The sequence below is a fragment of the Anser cygnoides genome, chromosome 2 (genome assembly GCF_040182565.1).
Source record: "Anser cygnoides isolate HZ-2024a breed goose chromosome 2, Taihu_goose_T2T_genome, whole genome shotgun sequence".
NCBI classification, from domain to species: domain Eukaryota; kingdom Metazoa; phylum Chordata; class Aves; order Anseriformes; family Anatidae; genus Anser; species Anser cygnoides.
Window position 1 is genome coordinate 113,291,125 of NC_089874.1, and position 15,535 is coordinate 113,306,659.

Sequence of the window (15,535 nt, forward strand, 5' to 3'; positions counted from 1 at the left end):
GCCATTATATATTTAAAAAATAATAATAATAATTCACTTAAATGGACTGGAAAGCTTTCACGGGAGCACTGCTTGCTTATGAGCATGAACCTCCAATCACCCACGTCCTGGGAGCCCCCATAGAGAGTCTGCAGAGAACAGTCAGCCACCCTCCTGGCACCTTCCAGGGCTTCTCCACATTCCCACTGCCGGGGACCGGCTGGCAGCATCCCCCTCCAAGAGTCGTGGGTGAAGAGAGGTGGGCAAAAATGGACAGCAGCCCTGCTGTACTAAATGAAGTGCTGGTGCTCAATGCCAAGTCCAGGGAGTTGTGCTTGGTGGAAGCTCAGAGCTCCGGTTTCATTGCTTTGCAGATCTCTGCAACTGGAACCTCTCTCAGGAGAGCTATGGAGGCAGCAGGGCCTCATGAAGTCTCACTCTATGCCTATGCGTACTGGCTGAGGAATAGCAGTGTGCCATATGCCTCTTAATCCACCAAGATTAATTGATCGCCTTCTACCACTCTCCCCCTATTTAGCCATCAAAGCAAAGGGTTCATTTTTTATATCTAAAATGTGGAAGTTTGCCTCTGGGTGAATCTCAGGTCTGAGAAATAAAGGAGAATGAGAGAAACCATTTTAGGCATAAAGTCTCATAAAAACTTTGGTTTTGTGCAGCACCGTTTAGTTTGAGAACAATTGTAAGGCACCTGAGCTCAGCAACTCATTTGGTGATGGCTATTAAAAATAACATTTTGACATATAGGGGTTGTTTCTGAGTAAAGAGTACTTTAGCAGATGCAGGAACCTCAGGAAGAAATGAAGAACTGCTGTCATACAAGCCTGCCCACACACATGTACTTCGTTCTCTAAAGGTTGATTTCACATAGCAGAAAACTTCAAACTTAGTTGCAAGACTATACATGACAAAATGTGGCTGATACCACATAATTAAGAGCATTTTAATATATCTCCAACACTAAAGATGTATTGATCAAACTCTCCTTGGAGAATAAATAAAAGATTCTGTGGAAATTAGAGGATTACATATAATGTATAGAAGAAGGGTTGGCTGGATGACAGCGACTAGAAGGTTAACCTTTGGACCCACAGAAAGTCGCTGAAGGAAGCACGAGGGCACTGCAGAGATGAAGAACAGAAGTACAGAAAACAACAGTTTAAGAGGAGTGCAGTTCTAAAACTATTGGAACAGAAGTGACTTTAATACTGTATTAGTTGCTTTATGGAAATGGTAGAAACATCAACAGCGATGCAGACAGGTGAGAAGCTTCAATCTGCAAACACAACTGTAACTCTTCGGTAGGAGATACTTCAAGGAGATTGTTAGGATCTCATTTTTGACTCAAGGTTGCATGGGATTTTTGCACCTATAAACATGGCATAAACCTTGAAGATGGACAAAGGCTGGCAATGGACTTAGTTTAGGAATTTCAATAAGTACCTCTGTTCTGCATTTGAGGAAAAAAGGAAGTGGTGTCACCACTGCTGATGAAAGAGTAGGTGCCCCAAAAGGCTCTAAACAACAGCTGCTGCTATCAGGCATCCTAACATTGGAAAATGTATACCAGTAGCATCCCCAAAGTTTAAAAGAGCTGACAGAAGATCACTCTGAGTCACTAAAACTCACTTTTAGAAGAACTGGAACTCCAGGGGAACTCCAGGGGCTGAGAAAGAAGGTTATGCTGGAACAATATTTTAAAAGGTTTACAGAACCCTATGCACTTTCATCAGGCTTGTTATTATTCTGGCTATTGGCCTAATGGATGTCCAAAACCTGACAAAAATGCTGGCCAAAATGTCTGTGTTAATAAATACCAAAATAAAAGGAAGTAGAAGCCAACTCACACGGATTTTCAGAAAGTAGATTTTGCTGAGCTAACCTGTCGTCTTTTGGAGAAGAGTAAAAGCTTAATTCATAAAGGCAGTCTTGTTCATGTAATAATCAAGTATAGAGCACGAGGCTTTCATTTTGCACAATTCTTTGATCAATAAGTTGTGGCAGATTAACATACTGGATGGTTCAGAAACTGGTTAACCCACTGTTTAGTCTCAATGCTAAACAAGGAACCATTGTTCAGAGGGGTGTTAACTAGGGGAGCTTCATGGGAGTTGTTTCCTGGCCATCATCCATTTTGATCTGTGATAGCAAAGAAAACATAAAATTATAATATTGCCACAGACACAAAGACCAGAGGAACTAAAATGAAAATAGGTCACTTATATAATGAGATGGTAAACAGAAAACAAGCATTTAAGGTAATAATTTATTACAGGTAAACATGAAGCTCTAAATCTAGGAATAGAGAATAAAGGCCACAGGAATAAGATGGGAAACTGGACTTTGAAGCACGGGCTCTGGAAAGGACTCAGAAAAGAGGGGCACAAGAGCTGAGCAGAAACTCCCGCTGCAAAGCAGACATAAAAAGGGTAATGAAATCTTTAGATGCACAGTTGGGCTGAAGCATTTACAGTGTTTCAGGATTTGGTACTGATCTTACTGTTATGTAGAAATACTGGGCCTAGTTCTCCTGGGTTTAGGTCAGGGAGGATGTTGCTACAGGAGTAGAGGGAAAGGGTGGTTTCTTCGTGCTGTCTGAAACCCAGAGCACATGAGATGGAGCTCCTGATGCCCCAGGGATTTCACTTATGGGCAAGAAAGCGGTGTAAAATAGGGACCAGCATGATAAAATTTGTGAGAACAGAGGGGTTTTTTATTATTTATTTATCTGAAAGACTGATTTCTGAGAATTATCAAGGATTACTTTCCTGGAACTATTCAATGAACCTGAATTTTTCTCATAGCTGGAAGCAAGTACACCTGAGGTCAAGGTTTGCACGTCTTTCCCCTGGGATGGAAACCATGCCCCTAGCATAGTTATCCTAAACAGGTAAAACTTTAAACATTTCTGAGGTCCAGGATAAATGTCAGATGATTTATTTTACTGGACTTCTGAAAGTACCAGAGTAAAAGACTATGGAGTTTCCCCCATTCAGGAGAGAGAAGTTATTTCTTCCCTCTGGCACTTCTTGGAAAGGAGGTGCAGACAGAAAGGGGTGAGAGTGTAACTGAGTTGTGCAACCAGCTCTCGGTGCTGGTTATATTACCTTCCATCAATTCAGAGCTCCTGCCCAGTTTGCTACAGGGCCTCAATACAAGCACCTTGGAAGCAAAATCTGCCAAGAATAAGAAGTCGTTCTTTTTCTAAGGGTTTCTTCAACCCCAAGCACCCCTCCCTCCATCCTCATATTTAGCTGCTGTACTGCTTTCCCACAGAGCAGCTAGTGCCAATGCTTGTGTGCGTCTGTGCACGGGTGTTTATGTGTATGCAAGCCATCCACATCTTCACACCTCACTGCCACATTATTATCATTTCTTTTACGTTAGCTACAGCAGCAGAGACAAAATTATTGGGAAGTTGAAAGCACATAGAAATGTCCCAACCTCTTTACCGAGCCGGTACATGGTTGCTTACTGATGGTAGAAAAAAGGGATCTCTGGAGAGCACCTGCTCCAGCCCCCTGCTCAGCCTGGTGCCAAGTTGTCCACGTGCCCAAGGACGGAGATTCCTCGGTCCCTCTGGGCAACCAGTGCTTGCAGCTCTTTCTTCCCTGACATCCTGGTGGAATTCCCCGTCTTGTTCCCCGACGGGCGAGTGTCAACTGGTGTTTACAGTAGAAGGAAGCGTGCTTGATCGTGATGTGATGAAGGACAAGCCCTGTGCAGAGAGGTGGCATTTATTCTTGCGCATGCTCTTGGTCTGACTGGTTGCTCAGCAACTCTGCTCCAGTGAAACCAGATAAGGTGTAAGTGGAAACACCGTTCCTCCAGTCAGCTGGCAGTGAGAAGGGCAGGTAGTTGACCAAAGTGTTTGATGAAGCCAGACCAGACTCTCTTTCGACCAGTAATGATCACTGTGTTTACCCTTCTCCATTTCACGTCCATCTACACAGGGCAAAACTGATTTTAGTAATTTCTGGTTCCCTCCCTAGTAGTATCTCTTGAAGGATTTTGTAAGCTACTTATAGTATTTGCTTTCAGCTCTCACCGTCAATGGGATTTCCTTCCTGAAACCTTCCACTCACATAAAATGTGACATTCCCCTCATCGTCAACTTTATTTGGAAATTATTACCTCTGAGTCTTGTGCTTTTCAAGTTTCCTTTTGGATAGCGTGCAAGTTCCTGGTACTGGTGATGACAGCAGATGTAGAGAGGACCCAAGCCCCAGGACTATAGTTGTCTGGCAACACTACAAGTTCCCATGTTAGCTGGAGGTACCAACCGCGAAGCACCATCGGCACTTCAGGAAAAGCATTACTGCCCCTTGAAGAGGTTCCTACCGAGCCAGACAGCAGTATGCCTGATTTTTATTTTGGGGTGCCAAAAACCAAGAGGACTCTTCTGGCTTTCAAGTACAAAATGTTAAAACTGAATTTTCTTAGAAGAAAAAGTGGAAAAATCTTTCTTAAAGGGCTAAGGAAAAACAGCAAAGGAGGGAGGATGCACATACAAGTGGGATTACTGATCTGAAAACAACGCTGCTCTGGAAGCAGAAGTTTTGTTTATGTGGTCTAATATTTTATTTCCAGCTCATAGATTGCTAAGTGCTATGATACTAAGAGACTTATGACAGTATGAGACAGTTAGGACAGTAAGAGACTTAGCTGGCTTTTCGTTACTTCGGATGAACAAAAACTCTTGTAAACAAACTAGAAAACCCACAGGGATTCATTTTGCATAGCCTGGACCTACCCTTTCTCTGAAGCTGCTGGGAGATGGACTGCCTTATAAAAAAAAAAAATGAACAGAGATTAACTGACAACATAATTCTTAATTAGAGTTTTATGTTAGAAATAACCCCCAGCATTAATGACTCCAGTTTTTGTAGCCATAGGGATTTTCTTTGTCATTTCAGCTGACTGGACAGCAGCTGCTTTTAGAAGTCTTTCTAACCCAGCAGTGCAAACAGACAGGTTTCCTTCCCTCCCAATGGCAATAACAATCCTCTCTGTTTAACCAGCAGGAGGTACCAAGAAACCTGGTTAAAAAATATATATATAATAAAAGAAATCCACAACCCAATATGTAAATAAGAAGTGACCTGAAACCTCACGTTGCAGTCATGAGGATCCCACACTGCCAGAGCTGGCACTGGGGGTTACTTTGAGGGTTATGTGCTGGCTGTTGGAGGTTCCCAGGCAGAGCGATCGAGCACAGCAGCCCTCCCTGCTGACAAACCTGAGGCTGAATCCCATCTCAGACTGCTTGCAAAATGTATCTGGGGACCTTCCACTGATTCTGTTTCACTGATGCCAACAGAAGACTCAAGGGAATGTGAAAACTGTACAGCAACTTGCTCACAATCATATCCCACTGCACATTTGGTAGCACTGTTTAATATAAAAATAAAAATAAAAATTAAAATTAAAAAAATAAAAATAAAAATAAAAAAATAAAAATAAAAATATATAGTGAAAGATGGCAAATGATACTAATCTTTACAAACCAGCCAACTTCCCTGATCCCCAAATAAATGTAACTCAGTATTAAAAGCAAAAGTTTTACCATTCATTGAAAAAAATTTATCTCCCAGGAAAATTACATGCAGAGGAAAAAGGAGTATTCAGCAGACTAAAGTATTAATATTGTATTAAGTGCTGTATAATTAATACTTTGTAACTCACATACAAATTTATTCCTGCAGGGAGGTTTGTAGGCACGTGGATGCTGCAGAATTAACTTTGTACTTTTTTTTTTCTTTGAGAAACGAGAGCCGGCTGGAAGACAAGCAGCTAAAATCCTGTGTGCCCGCACACCTGCAGAGTGCAGGTTAAGACAGCTCAAGGCGAGGACCCTCGGAGCTCCCCACGAGAGGTGTGGCGGCTGCCAGACGTGTTCCTGGAGCTCTGGGGGAAACTCTGGCTGTGGAAAAGCCAGCTGGCACGTCTCCCTGCGCAGCACACACCTACCTGGCTCTCAGTACTTGGAGAGAACCCAGCCAAGCCGCGTCTGCATTCACACACGTGTAAACCCTTGTGGGGAAGTCGGGGAATTTATAAATACGAGAGTAGGTAGCTCAGTAAGCTCAGAGGTTTGCCTCTGCAAGGCTGAGAGAGAGATCTGCTGCTGACAGCACCTCAGCCTGTTAAGACACAGTGAACGCTGCACTAACTTTACTTAGCAGCTCCGCTTTTCATTAAGATAAAGTCTGGTCTACCGTGATGTGCGGGGACCTGGTAGGAAAACCGGGAGGGGAGTGACTGTTAGTTCTGGCAGCTACAAGGGCCTGGGGAATTTACCGTAAGCTGCTTTAAGCAGGAATTTTGTCTGGGTGAAGGCAGCAGTGTCAAAACAAGCATGGGGAGGGCTTGTGCAGCCTTTTTCAACTCACTTTAAAAATATTTCCCATTTCTAAAAACACAGAAAGCTCAAACACATCTGTGACCTTCTGGCAACAAAGCAAAGGAGTAACAAACCAAGAGGAAGGTTCGATACTCTAGATAGACAAACCTCTGCAGACTATATGCAGTGAAAAAAATGTAAAGCAATTTTTAAAACTCTAAAAATGCCTTGCATTACAAACACTATACTAATGCCAGGAATTCTGTAATTGTGGGATTTCTGTTTTTTACCCATAAAATGCCCAATTTCCATGTCTTGACTGCACTATGGATTTAGGGCCATTTTCTATGCTACCTTCTTGTTAGTTCATGAGCAGCACTTCTTACAAAGAGCAAAACTATTTAATAAAAAGCCAGAAAAATAAAATAGAAAGTTCACTGCCATTCTACAGCTAGGTGCAGAATAAATATCACAACAAATGTTAGCCAGCACTGATATATTTACTTTGATGAGATTCACCACTCTTACTGATAACAACTGCATGAAACATTGCAAATTAAAAAAAAAAAATACCATTGAACTTCACTCATCAAATCATGTCAGTGCTATGAAAGCAAAACAAGAGAAAACAAAACAAGCCTTTGGGGGGTCTGAATTTAATTGCTGATATGAAAGTGCCACCTGTCCTTTTCCCATCTACGACTAACAAACCATGGGACAGATCTCCGTAGAAAGCCTGAGTGCTCCTTTTGAGCATGTCAAACAGAGAAGAACAGGGGGAACTGTTTTATATCCCTGTAGTAAGCGAAGGATGGTATTACAAGGAGAGGCGCTGGTAGTGTATAGGTGTGCAGTCTCACCTAGGTTTCTAACCTCCTTCAAAGTCAATGAGGAGATTCGGGGGAGAGAGGTTGCCTTCTGAAGGTGTTCGATTTAGAATGGGATGAAGCCAGCACTGACAAGATAGTTTCACCGTCTGTAAATAAAGATAGACAAGAGCTTAACTTTTAGATGGCTTAAGTTAGGCAGGAATACCTCCACTGTAGTGAGCCCTATTTAAAAGAATTACTTTACTCTAGACTGTAAAACAGAGTTTGATTAGATTATGTGTTTGGCAATGGAGAAGTAATTTAGGAGTACTGGATCTAAGTTGTGTCTTAGAAAACAACCAGGAGATGATGAATGAGCCAGAGCATAGCTGAGTGTTTTATTGCATGGTCAGTAGCAGGCGTGCTTTTCCATTTTATGGAGGTTGGTTTTCATTCAGTTTTGCATTTTGAAAATATTTAAACAGAAGGCAGCGTTCCATTTATATTACACGTGGAAATTCTTTACATTTAGTTGAAGTTCACAAATCCCACTACAAGCAGAAAACTCTTCTTGAATCATTTAAAGCAAGCGGTTAACATGCTTTTCATTTTCCTTTTTAAAATGACGATGTATCAATAACACATTGTTGTGTAGTAAAAGTTAGAACTTATCTTCCCATTGACAGAGGTCAAAACGGACTGTGCTAATTCTACAGAGTATGTAAAACAGGCTCAATCATAAAAAACAAATTCACACTGTATGACACTTTACAGTCAGCTACATTCTAGAATAATACACAGCTTAGTTACTAAAAAGGATTCCACTGTAAGATTAGTGGATTTTGAAAATGATTTTAAAACCAAAATTTATACAAAACAAAACAAAACTCTCTAAAGGCTCAGCCGTGACAAATTCTACCTTACCTAGTTTTCCTTAATACAGAACTTAATTTTTCATGGTAGTTCTGAAAGCATTAGAAAGGGGTAGTACTTTTACACAGCCTTGCCTGATACAAAATTGAATTTGACAAATCATATAGAGAATTATAAAGAGAAAATTTCTTACAGACTCTCTCGTGCAGCACAGCCATACAGATGCCAGAAGTTCTTCCTGTTCAAAGAAGACCTTCAGTGCCTTTTGCCTTTTACTGGCATAGTCTGCTGTTAAGGGCATGCTTCTTAGCAAAGGAAATGGCATCCCACTGGGTCTTGCATGTTAGATGGGGTACAGTTGTCAGCCTGTGAACAAGAGCTGTCAATGCAACACCAAGTATTTTATAGAAAGTTCCAAAAGATGAGAAGCTGGCTATAATTCTTACCGAGACTGAGATTCTAGCCATCAGCCCCAGGGCTTTTATACAATCAGCTTTTTCTTGTGATTACCTCAAAACAGTGCTTTTTTTCTGCAAAATCTGATCAAGAAGGAACAGAAAGCCTGTGTGTGCCACTGATGATGTGCTACAGCTAAACCACTAGAAAAGCCCCATCCCTGGAGGTGTTCGAGGCCAGGCTGGACAGGGCTTTGGGCAACGTGAGCATTAGGAGACCTGAATTCTGATCCTAGCTCTGTCCTCAGTGTTTGCATTAAAAACATTCAGTTTTACATACTCCAACTCCCCATCTCCAGCACTGCTTCTGTTTCATCCTGTATATCTGTTTTTTCCATTTAGAATAAACGTTCTCTAGGGAATAGCCCTCAAATATTTGGGTAGTGCTCATTTCATAGATGCCTCGACTTTAGAGACCCTTTACAGTATTACAACTAGGGAAAGAATAATTCACGACAATAATAAAAGGAGAAAGGTATAACAAATCATAACAGACCATTGTGATTCATGCAGAAAGATGAAAGTTACTTAAAAAGCTCATATCAGAATTACCCATCAGGACGGTGCGATTTGCTTTAGCCCCAACAAAGGAAGCCAAAGCAAAGTTTGCTATCAGCTTTTAGCAACTGCAAGAGAGGGTTGGTGGAATTCAGACACTTTGTTCAGGTAGAATTATAATATACATAATTATTATAATAAATAATGACAACACTTTGGTAGGTTGGATCAAATAAAACCTTCTTACTAATGTTCCAAGGAGAGAAACTACTGCTTCTAGCATGTATGAAATTGATAGTTTGTGAATATCAAGAAATTAGAGCAGAGAGTTCCCTTTCGTTGCTATTTCTATTGTTTTTAATTTCTTGAAACCTAAATTTTGAGGTTGGATATACCGAGTTATCAGTGAGTATTTATATGTAACAGGCAAGACAGATATAAATGCAAGCTCTGGTCCAGAATGATCAAAGATGAACGGATCACCTTTGCTATCAAAACAAAAACCAAAAGTTTGGAAATTGTTGAGAAGTTTACACCCATGGCTAGGAAAGGGGTAACTGGCAGTTCCTACTAGCCACAGTATTTAGCACACTATATCCAAAGGGATCTTATTCCTTTTGCTCTCTAAATTGGAAATTGTGAAGAAAGTGAAGAGATACTTAAGGGCAGGGGACAATGAAATCCATTGTGAGGGCTCGACACTGAAGGATACCTATCTATCAACCTCTGTAGTTCAACCAGGGGCTCATCAATCCTTGCGCAAACCATAATGCCACATTAAGTTTTTGGGCAGTCCTTTATAACAGGAGATCCGACAGGTGATGGTGCCTTGCCTTGCAACTACAAGCACAGCTAAAACCCAGCACACAAATGACAACGCTGCCGAGCCAGGGATCAGAAAATGCCGCTTGCTAAACCAGGTGCCTTTCTGATGCCACCTGTACCTCAGTGTTAACTGGCATGGCATCCCAAAGCGAGCCTCTAATCGCTGGGCGAGTGCATGTCTGCTGTCAATAATTCCTAATGACTGACTCCAGTTTCTCACTGCCTGAAGTTGCACTTTCTTCTTCCCTCAAACGTTCTTTTGTTCTCGTTGCCTGTGTGCTGCCCAAACTGTGTGGTCTCTCCTTTCTTTCACTCTGCAGCTGCTTTGGCATTCTGTGTCTTCTGTTTCAGTTACACGAGCGGCTCTGCACATTTGTGCTGTGAATATCATGGCTTCAAACCCTGAAAGACTTTTACGTCCCAAAATGTTCTTGTTACAGATTTTATCCTGCCATCTGATGAGCAATATGGCACGCAGATGGCACAGATGAAACCACTCTACAAGCTGTAAATGTTGATAGTCAAAATAGAAAGTTAGAAGGAAACATATAATGAATGTTTCTTCCTTTCCAAAAAAAAAAAGGCAAAACAAAAATAAGTCCAAATAAGAAAAAAGTTATTGCATTAAAGCTACCAGAATAATTCTCACTCCCTCCCTAAGTAAAATTAAGCTGAAAGGTCAGGGAAAATCTAGCCTGCAATAACCAGGATTGATTTAGTCATAACTAAGCCATCCAGGTTAGAATGATCATTTACTATAGCAGGTATTTTACAGGCACCTCCATAAGCTTTCAAATCTCTCATGTACTTCTTAAAGTAATAATAATGTCACTGTCTAAATCTGCTCAGGGATACATGGCAATATTATCTCACAGGACTGACACTGATACTGGTTAATTCCTTTATATTTTGCACTGTATCAACAGAATAGTCCACATATACAAGTGGACATATTAGAACAACAGCCTAAACACTTTTGCAGCTATCAACTTCCAAGTTTCCAGAAAATTAAGTATACTGCTTAGAACAAAGTGGCAAAGGTTTAGGACTTGCCCACAAAACTTGATCTGACTTGGCAGCTTCTCTTCAACTCCACTTTAGCTAAATTTTTACCTACTGTTAAGGGTCATATTAGTAGCAAATTGTAAATACATAAGACACCAAATATGCTAATGGAGATGCATCTTCAGAAAATCCACAGCTGAAGCCCAGCTCTAAGCAATTCAAGTATGTGAATAGTCCCATCAAAACCAACTATTTGGCAAGCCACATGAAAATTACATAATCCCCTCAGAATCAAAGTAGCCAACAAGCTTTATTTAGCAGGTACCTTGCTTTTGAGAACTGTGGCATGACAGCATACGTAAGAGGGTTGTGGGGCTTATGGCAATAGCCAAAGAAGTTGATAGGAAGAAAGCACATAACCAGAAATATGTACTCATATAGGTGCATACAAGACAGCATTGTACATATTTTGTATACGTGTTACATGTAAAGATTCTTCCCTGTCAAGTTTGCTATGAAAACTGCATAATAATATGCCCCAACCTTTGGTCTCTACCTTACCTACACAGATACATGCATGCATTATTACAATCCCAATTGATCCCCATTGATGAAATGCACTGCAAATTAGCAAGGCATAAAAAAAGCATTGCTCACATTAAGGGAAAACAGAACAGAAACAATAGAGAAAACCTATCAGAAAGAGTGTGATTGATTAAGAAAAGGGCTAATTTTGTTGAATATTTGAAACCATCTACATCAGCTATTAGACAGACCCTTGTTCCCCGTTGCTGGACGAAGCAGAAGTACTGCAGTGCCACACCGTCTCTGAGCTATCTTGACTTTTTCCAAGAGGTAAGAACAGTTTTTTCTCTACCACTTTTTGACAAAAAATCTCATTATTTGTGGTAATGAGAACACTCGCAAGGATGCTGGAACTTAGTCTTTTTACCAGTAAATAGAAAAGAAAAGGATGCGAGAAAAGTACTGAACATCTTCTGCCTCTCAACATCACACAGCAGCAGGTTCCTGTCAAAGAAAAATGATACTACCACTTCTTTTTGTCACTACCGCTTTTTTTTTCTTCTTTTTTCCTCAGCTGTTGAGACAGAAAGGTAGGATACTACATGAGATAAGCCTGTAATACCTATGGTCCTGAGAGATTAAAAAGGCTCAGGGATACACCCTCTGTAAAGGGAAAAAGGAAGAAGAGGAGATGGCTCATATGGTAACTTAATCAAAGGTAAAGGGAAAAAAAGGCAAAATCATTTTTCTGCAGTTCAATGGATATTTACCCTTAAAGTGCCCTGCTGCAATTCTAGCCTCCTTCCCACGCTCCTGCTAAATCTGACCTTCATCTTCATGCACACTGAGAATCCAAAGCCACTTTTCTCCACACAGGCTCTGGCTCCACTTAGAGCTTGAAATGTTCCAGAACCTTCTCTGTCCATCCCCTCCAACACACTCATATTCCCTGATCTGTCTGCCTTGCCTTGAACCCGTTCAATTTAATCTCCAACACAAGTATGCTCACAGCGTCCTCTATTCCATCTCCAGCACCCTCCCAGCTCACTAAGCCTTTCCAGCTTCTTCTTTACCACGCTTGTGCTAGCTCAATGTCTAACTAATCCCAAAACAAGACATGAAGTGGCCCCTTTGATGATAAATTGTGCCCACAGCCCTGGCTGGCCACTGCCACCTCTCCTGGGGGAACTTAGGTGCCCCCCAGTGCCATCTTCTGCCCTCCCCAGCCATTGAGCTACCTTTGCTGTCTGACTGCTCCACGCGCTGTGACATCCCAACGAGGTCTATTTTCTCTTCAGGACAGTCCACACCTTCTTTCTGGCTCAGTCCCTCATGCCCTCACACACAAATGGATCTGTTTGGGCAATTTTTAACCTTCTTAAGCTCCTGTTCTAGGCTTAGTTTCTCCTCCTGCCCTCTCTCCTGCACACAGCCTGCCTGTTGCCCATCTGGCTGGAAAAGCCTCACTACATCCCAGCCCCGAATCACAGAATTATCAAATATCCTGACCTGGAAGGGACCCGCAAGGATCACTGAGTCCAACTCTTGGCTCCACACAGGACCACCCAAAAATCAAACCCTAGATGGCTGATAGCGTTGTCCAAGTGCTTCTTGAACTCTAGCAGGCTCAGTGCTGTGACCACTGCCCTGGGGAGCCTGTCCCAGTGCCTGACCACCCTCTGGGTGCAGAACCTTTCCCTAACACCCAGCCTGACCCTCCCCTGTCCCAGCCCCATGCCGTTCCCTCGGGTCCTGTCGCTGTCCCCAGAGAGCAGAGCTCAGCGCCTGCCCCTCCGCTCCCCTCGTGAGGGAGCTGCAGGCCGCCATGAGGCCTCCCCTCAGCCTGCTCTGCTCGGGGCTGGGCAAACCAAGGGACCTCAGCTGCCCCTCACGACCCTTCCCAAAACTGCCGCACCCCTGCGGGGTTATGCGGCTTCCCCGCTCCCTCCGTCGCCCCATTCCCTTGGCCCTCGGGTCGTGCCCACTCTCACCCCCTCCATCCCAGACCTGCAGCCCCTCGGCCCCCTCCATCACGCCGCGCCCACCCCAGCGCCCGGTCCCACCTCCCGGGCCGGGGTCGGGGCTCCCCACCCTCTGTCCCCCCTTGGCCACCGCACCCCCGGGGGCCTCCCGGGTGCCCCCGTCCGCCTCACCGCCCCCCGACCCCTTTTCTCCCCGCTGTCAGGGCAGGAGGGGCGGCACCTGCGGGTCCGCCCCATTCTCCTCCCCTCGCCTCCCCTCCCCTCCTCCCGCCGGAGAGGCAGAGGGAGACCGAGACCCGCGGGGAGACGGCGGCACCGGGGCTGCCGGGCGGCGTCGCTCGCTGCGAGGGGAGGGGATTTAAAAAAAAAAAAAAAAATTAGGGGAAAAAAAAAAAAAGTGAGGGAGGGGTGGCAGGAAGGTGCTTCAACTTCTGCTCTCCCTGCCCGGCAAGGTAAGGCGCCGGCGGGGGGCTCGGGGCTCCTGGGGAGGGCACAAAGGCAGCGGGGCTGGCTGCCGGTCACCCGGCGGCCGGTGTCACCCGCGGGCTGCCGCTGCCCTCCCCGGGGTGGGCTCCGGCCCTTTGTTGCCGTCGTTTTGGGCTGGGGGGGCGGCTGACCCCGTGCGGATGGGGCCGGGAGGAGCCGGGGCCGGGTGCCGGGGGTGCAAAACCCCCCTCCCGGCTTGGTGCGGGGTAGGAGCGGGGGGGTGCAGGTGGCTCCGCCGGGGAGCCCTCCCGCCCCGCGCTGCCGTGCGGGGCCGCCGCCGGCAGGGGGCTCGGCTGCCTCGCCCGCCGGTGGCCGTGAGGGGGCCGAGCGCCGGTGCTGGGCTGCCCGGGGCTGGGGGTGGTGTTGTGGGGGTGCTGGGGGGTTTCGTGAGGAGTGCCGGCTGGTTTTGGGGAGCGGGGAGCAGGGACGCAGCCGGTGAGGGCTCGCCCTCCGTGGGGAGGGAAGGGGGGAGGAAGAGAGCAGCGGCAACAAAAAGTGCAGACCGGATTGAAGCCGCCGCTTTAAATCGGTCTGGGTGCCCCAAAGCGGCTGACAGATTTATGAGCCGCGCTCAGGAGCGGCTGGGAACCTGTGGGGCTTTGCCCTTCCCCTCCGAGTGCTTCCTGACTGCTTTCTGAAGTCTCCGGAAGGTGAAAACTTTCTTCAGACCGTAGGATTTTGGCCAAAACCCCGAGGATAGGCCACTGGTTGCTGTTTATTTAGGCCCCGAGCCTGCAAGCGCTAGTCCGCGTTCTGCGATTTAAGAATTATCAATTGGCAGATGTGTCACTACTCAGTGAAAAAATATTTCCCGTTCCTTTTCCTTGTCGGTATTTTTGTTACAAATAACCTGAAGATGTGACATCTTAAATGTAATTACGTTTGGCTTTGAGTTGGTGACTCTTGTGACTTACCCATTGAGTGGCACTCAACGTTACTAAAACTGTATTTCACGTTTTTTATATGTCATTGATACCTTGCTATAAAGAGTGTTTTTAAAAGGTCGAAATAAAAGACTGTTGAAGGAGAAAGTGCGATCTTTGTTTTTTTTTGACTTCTTAGGAATAAATGCAGCATACGTTTTTATTACAGGGATTGCAGTTGTTTAGAGCCGCGAGTGAAGCGAGGAGGTGCGTGTTTCAGTTGAGAATCTACCTCTCTGTGTGACACCAGGGAGGACAGGTAGAAGCTTTCTGTGCTGTTTAATACTGTAATGCATAGCTAAGCTTGTTTTTTTTTTTTCCTCTGGCTCGGATATGCCCTCAAAAGAAAAACAAGGGTCTTCAATTGATTGGCAAGCTTATTGCATAAGCACTAGAAAGATTAAAAACAAACAAACAAAAAAAAAACCCTTACTTTCTCTGAAAATATCAGTCCTTACTGTGAAGAATTAGCTTGTGAGTAGGACAAATGTGTTTTATGGAGCCTGATGGATGCTATTATCACTTTAATTAGCTCTTTGCAAAGGAAAAAGGATCTAGAGAGGATTCTCAGAGCTGCTCAGAAATGTTTATTTATTCCTCATCTTAACGCTTGTGGATTTCAAGTACAGGAATAATTTTTCTCATAGCCCTATTTCCCACAAAACTTACCATAAAGTCGATGAATAGTCTTCAGTATGTGCTTACCTGTTTGAAGTATTGGGCTTCAAACCTTGAAGGTTTAATTATACATCTGCTAATACAGATAACAAATACGATGCATGTTTTTGTTTATCATTGGTAATGTTTGTGGAAA

The 15,535-nt window shown here is 44.1% G+C and overlaps 1 protein-coding gene and 1 long non-coding RNA gene across 20 annotated transcripts in view; one reads left to right on the forward strand and one right to left on the reverse strand.

Annotated features, from left to right (window-relative positions):
* Positions 1 to 3,014: 3,014 nt before the first annotated feature.
* Positions 3,015 to 13,644, reverse strand: LOC106037621 (uncharacterized). 7 transcript variants are annotated; one of them, XR_010829639.1, is made up of 5 exons: positions 13,533 to 13,644; positions 12,569 to 12,684; positions 8,216 to 8,388; positions 7,201 to 7,316; positions 3,015 to 5,388 (listed from the first exon to the last, which is right to left on the reverse strand). It is a non-coding gene; the product is annotated as an uncharacterized lncRNA (long non-coding RNA). The 7 variants fall into 7 exon arrangements; XR_010829641.1 differs by lacking the exon at positions 13,533 to 13,644 and adding an exon at positions 13,484 to 13,526; XR_010829640.1 differs by lacking the exon at positions 13,533 to 13,644 and adding an exon at positions 13,338 to 13,475.
* The window catches only part of GREB1L (GREB1 like retinoic acid receptor coactivator), a 138,306-nt gene continuing 136,350 nt past the window's right edge, over positions 13,580 to 15,535 (forward strand). For 9 of the 13 annotated variants that reach the window (XM_066992831.1, XM_066992839.1, XM_048058032.2 and 6 more), the window contains exon 1: positions 13,581 to 13,764. The gene's annotated coding sequence lies outside the window, so the exon portion shown is untranslated. Of the gene's footprint in view, positions 13,765 to 14,890; positions 14,981 to 15,535 lie in introns of all 13 variants that reach the window. The other 4 variants (XM_066992834.1, XM_066992836.1, XM_066992838.1 and 1 more) reach the window with 4 other exon arrangements.